Genomic DNA, 5,763 nt, shown 5'->3' on the forward strand with positions numbered 1-5,763 from the left:
TGAGAGAGGTAACCCAGACAGACAATTATCATATGTACTCACTCATAAGTGTTTTTTAAACATAAAGCAAAGAAAACCAGCCTATAATATATAATACCAAAATACCTAGACAATAGTGAGGACCCTAAGAGAGACATACATGGATCTAATCTACATAGGAAGTAAAAAAAAAAAAGACAAGCTCTCGTGAGTAAATTGGGAGCATGATGGACAATGAGAGGGTTGAAGAGGTGAGGGGAGAGGGAAGGAGGGGAGCAGAGGAAAATGTAGAACTCAATAAAATCAGTAAAAAAATAATTCTCAGATGAGTTGGAGATATCAGTGGACTGTCTTTCACCTGGGATGCTCAATAGACCTACCCTGTGCCAATATATTGTAAGTCATCCATTGGAAATAATTCATTGATAATTTCCTAAATCTGTAATTTACCATTACACGGATAACATTTTGTTATCTGATTCAAATGCAGATATACCTTAGAAAGAATGTTTGAAAAGTAAAGAAAGTTTTGTCTAAATGGGCACTACAAATTGCTCCTGAAAAAATACAAAGAGGAGGTTTTATCAGTTATCTAAGTTATAAAATAGGTTTACAGAAAATGAGAACACAAAAGACTCAAGTTAAAAGAGACTTATTGTGGACTCTTAATAACTTTCAAAGATTGTTAGGAGACATGTCCAGTCTACAACTGACTGTTGGGATAACACCTGATCTTATAATTCATTTAAACAAAGCCTTAGATGGTGACAAAGACTTAAATAATCCCTGGGAATTAACAGCTGAAACCAAGAAAGAATTAACTGTTGTTGAAGAAAAATTACAGGAAACACATGTAGATAGGATGGATTCACATCTTAACTGCATTCTAGTCATATTGCCATCCAGAATTTGCCCTTCAAAAATTTTATTGCAGAGGGAAGATATCTTTTAAAATTGATTTTCTTACCATGTGATCAAGTAAAAATTAAAAACTTACATGGAAAATGTTTCTGAATTGATTATAAAAGGAAAATTGAGATTTCATCAACAAGCAGGAATAGACCCAGCAGAGATTATAGTGTCTTTTACGACTGATGAAATTAAAAAAAATTATTGGAAGACAATGAACTCTGACAAAGAGTTTGTGCTTTTTTTTTTGTTTTAGGAGAAATTGATAGCAATTATCCCCAAAGCATTAGAATTAACCTTATAAAGAGAACTACTTGAATTCTTTCCCAAATTGAGGTGACACACCAATAACTGGCATCCATAAATTTTATACTGATGCAAGTAAATCAGGAAATGCAGGTTATAAATCAGAATATTTAAGTAAGGTGGAACAAAGCCCTTATAATTCTGTCCAAAGGGCAAAGTCATATGTTATTTTCATAGTACTAAGGAATTTTAAGAACCTCTCAATATAATTACTGATTCACAATATGCAGACAGAGTTGTACTGCATATTGAAATCACTGAATTTATACCAGATGATACAGAATTGATTCCATTATTCATTCTGGTTCAAGACATAATTATGAACAGGCTCAGTCCCATATACATGACACACATCTCATCCTATATGGGTCTGCCAGGTCTTATAGCAAAAGGTAATGCAGAAACTGATCAATAATTGATTGGAAGTGTGTTGTAGGCCTCAGAATTTCATAAAAAACATCATGTCAATTGCAAAGGTATAAAGAAAGAGTATTTTTTTATTACATGGCAACTAGCTAAGGAAATTATAAGGAGATGTCCTATTGCTCTTTTGATAGCCAAACACTGGTACCTGCAGGGAGTATCCCAAAGGGTACTCAAAGGAATCCAATCTTGCAGATGGATGTGTTCCACTTTACAGAATTTAGAAAATTAAAATTTGTACATCTCAGCATTGACATTTTTTCAGGTTTTCAATGGGCAACTGCCTTGAGCTCAGAAAAGGCTGAATCAGTAATCACATATTTATTAGAAGTTAAAATATGTAAACCACACCACTAATACTTATTCAGTATATCAATGGGTGACTTCTTTGAATTCCAAAAATATTGATTCAGTAATCATACATTTGCCAGAAGGTATGTACATCTTGGGTATATACCTGTACAAATTAAGATTTACAATGCCCCAGCCTATGTTTCTAAGAAGATGAAACAGTTTTTTGCCTATTACAATATGTAGCATATTACAAGTATACCACACATTCCTTCAGAACAGCCTGTCATAGAAAGACCAAATTGAGCAATAAAATATATGCTTGATAAACAGGAGTAATAAAGAACCCTAGAAATAGATTACATAATGCTTTAGTAACTTTACATTTTCTAAATGTGAATGAGAAAATAAGTACAGCTGTGGAGAGACACTGGATAATTTATAAAAATCTACAGAATTAAATCAGCCTGTCTGCTTAAAAGATGTGCTGACCTCAGAATGGAAACCAAGATATGTGTTGCATTGGGGGAAGAGATTTTGCTTTTGTTTCCACAGGAGAATGGAAGTTATGGATACCTTCAAATTGATAAAGGTTCAATTTGAAAAAGAGACGCCTCTTAATTAGAAGAGATGATAGTTCATCAAACACCATGGCCATTTGACCTAAACTAGCCTCAAGACTAACAAATATTTTTCATCAAAGGGATGGTAGGTAATACAAGTTAGGATTGAAAGCAAATTAGTTACAAGAGTTTGGACTCACCAAGATAGGATAGATAATGTAGTATTTTTTCTGAATTTCTTGCAAAAGGACTAGATATTTTTGATGCATTTATTGCCTGTATATATTACACATTTTATTGTACTTATTGCATATAGTTTTTCTTATATTTCTTTTTAATTTTAGACAAAAAAGGGAAAATGTGAATTTTGTTTGTGATCTAAAAAATAAATCTTGCCTGAAGATCAGAGTGTAGAGTGAGCCACTATTTACCTATAGAGACCAGTCAGTGGTGGCACAGACCTTTAATCTCAGCATTCAGGAGGCAGAAGCAGGCAAATCTCTGTGAGTTCATCCTGGGCTACATGAGATCAATCCAGTCTAAAGGAAAAACAGAGTCAGGCAGTGTTGGTTTATAGCTGTAATCCCAGTACTTGGGAGTCACAAGACTTTAACCCCACTGCTCAAGTAGAGACAGGAAGGAATATGGCTGGGCAGAGAGGAATATCATCTGGGAAGACAGCGGAGCTAAGGCATTCAGTCTGAGGACTTGTAGAGACATGTTACCCCATTCGGAGGATTTTGTAGAGGTAAGAACTAGTGGCTGGCTGCTCTGTTTCTCTGATCTTTCAGCTTTTACCCCCTAATATTTGACTCTGGGTTTTTATTATTAAGACTAATTAGAATTCAAGCTATATGGATATTAGGTTTAGCAGTTATTTCATGTTGAATCTTCCAGAGAGAAAAAAAAATTCATTTTGAACACAAACTTCCTCCAACAACTAAAACAAAGCTTGAGAGAATGTTATGACAAGTGATACTAACCACACAAAATGATACCTGTGATATTTAGTAAATACCACCATCCCTGTTTCTGACTCACTCTGGAAAGTTAGTCAACAAGTAGTGGGAGTGATTTTCAGGTCCAGTGTGAGGTATGGCCACACTGATGAGGAAACTCTGACATGTATATATGAATGACTTTGTGGGTGCTAACTTAGCTTAGGGTCCATGGAGAGCTTCAAGAGGTGGGGCCACTATCTGTTTAGATTAAGATTACTGATAGCCTCAAGGTAGGCAGTCCGAATGTTTCTAAAACAAACCAGAGAGGATTATTGCCTATGCATTAGATACAACGTCCAAGGTATCTGTCCACATTAGATACCCAATGGCTTGACAGGCCAAGACCATGCAAAGGTGCCTCCATCTTGGTAAGGCCATTTCAGGTTTAACTGGAATTTGATTTCCCTGATCGAGTGCCCTACTACTCTATCCTAGAAATCCAAGGCCAGGATATCCTAACTTTGTGTGGAATCCCCTATAGGTAACTGCTTATTTTAGCTTCTGTTTAACTGTACTTTTTGAAATTCACTCCACCCATGAGCTGCCAATAGAACAATAAGCCTGGGCATGATTTTTGCCTTCAAAAACCCTGTATTCGCCGGGTGGTGGTGGCGCACGCCTTTAATCCCAGCACTCGGGAGGCAGAGGCAGGCGGATCTCTGTGAGTTCGAGGCCAGCTTAGTCAACAAGAGCTAGTTCCAGGACAGGAACCAAAAGCTACGGAGAAACCCTGTCTCGAAAAAAAAAAAAAAAAACAGGAAAAAAAAACCCTATATTCTAAGCACCAGGGCCACACCTAGACCCCAAATACCTGGGTGTGGTCCCAGTCAGCTGGAACAGAATTTCATTTGATTATAAACTTTGTCAGAGTGGTCGTCTCTGGTGGGCTATCCGTAGAAAAACAAGAAGGAAAAGAAATAACTGCACCACAGCATTTCCTGTTCAGTTATGCTGTACAAGTTAAACTATGCAAATAAAATGGTGACTTCAGGATGGCAGCTTTTCATACAATGCACATCCTGCTGAAGGATGCACTCCTCTCAATGACAACATAGGATGGGTCAGATTAGCAAACATCCCTTGCATCATTGATGGGGTGGCTGGGTTGTTGTACAGCATTGACCCTGACGAACTTCACGTGCAAGAAAATAGCACGTGATAGGAAATGACCAAACCCTTTTCTTCTGGGTTTTGTTACCAGATGTGACTTTCCCTGGCATTAAGGGGAAAAATAATTTCTTTTACAAAGGAATTATGAAAACATTGATGCTCCTAGTTCTGTGGTATGCTTCAAAAAAAAAGAAACTTTCTAGAGGTCATTTCCCTGTGTATATGAAGATCTTTGTGGAAGGAATGTGTTTGTTGGTGTTTTTCTCTCTGGTATTCAAACAGATATTCTATTCTTTTGACACCTAATTATCTGACTTGAAAACAGCTTTTATTTACTGGGCAGTAAAACAGTGAAACATTCCATTATGACACCCAATTAAGCATTTTGTTTTGCTTTGATGGGCTAAAAGGAATGGGAATTTTATTTATTTTTTCTCTACTATATTTCATTTTATCAGTTCCTTGACAAGTGACATCATTAAACTGTCTCTTTTAAAAAGAATACGAAGCTGTTACGAATAGATTTCAGAAACAGTTAACTTTTAGGAAGTATGCATAATTGAATCTTTTCCCATTTTGTTTTATTCCAACAAATTCTGTATTTCATAGGTTTGCTTTTATTACTTTCATTCTAAATTAAATATACGGTCTTGTATAGAATTAATATTCCACATACTAGCATAATTTAAGTTGCTTCTAAGAACTAATCACAATTCATTTTAAACTAGTGAATTTATTGAAATGAATGAATTAGTTCATTATTTGCATACACTTGTTTCCAAATTTTATTGGGAATAATTTAATAAAAAGTTGCCCCAATGGTGTTGTCAGCACTGTAACTTAGGACCATTGCTGGCCCATCTGCTCTCTTATGTTCTGGTTCCAAAAATTCCTCAATTATCATTGCTCAGAAAAATAAACAGTGCTGAATTATTGGCAAGAAAAATTAGAGAGACTGAATCATAGCATCACGTGGTAAGAAACATCTAAGTTCCACCCAGAAGTCACTTTGATACTTTTCCCTGATCTGACCTCTGTCATCTTCCATAGTGATGCCTATTTAAATAGTTCCCTACATTCTGGATTCACAGAATATTTACTTTTAGGATTCATAATATATATATATATATATATATATATATATGTGTGTGTGTGTGTGTGTATGTCATTATATATATGTC

Source organism: Microtus oregoni, unplaced genomic scaffold, assembly GCF_018167655.1.
Source record: "Microtus oregoni isolate MIOR12 unplaced genomic scaffold, Mior012 000083F_ref0000379, whole genome shotgun sequence".
Taxonomy (NCBI): domain Eukaryota; kingdom Metazoa; phylum Chordata; class Mammalia; order Rodentia; family Cricetidae; genus Microtus; species Microtus oregoni.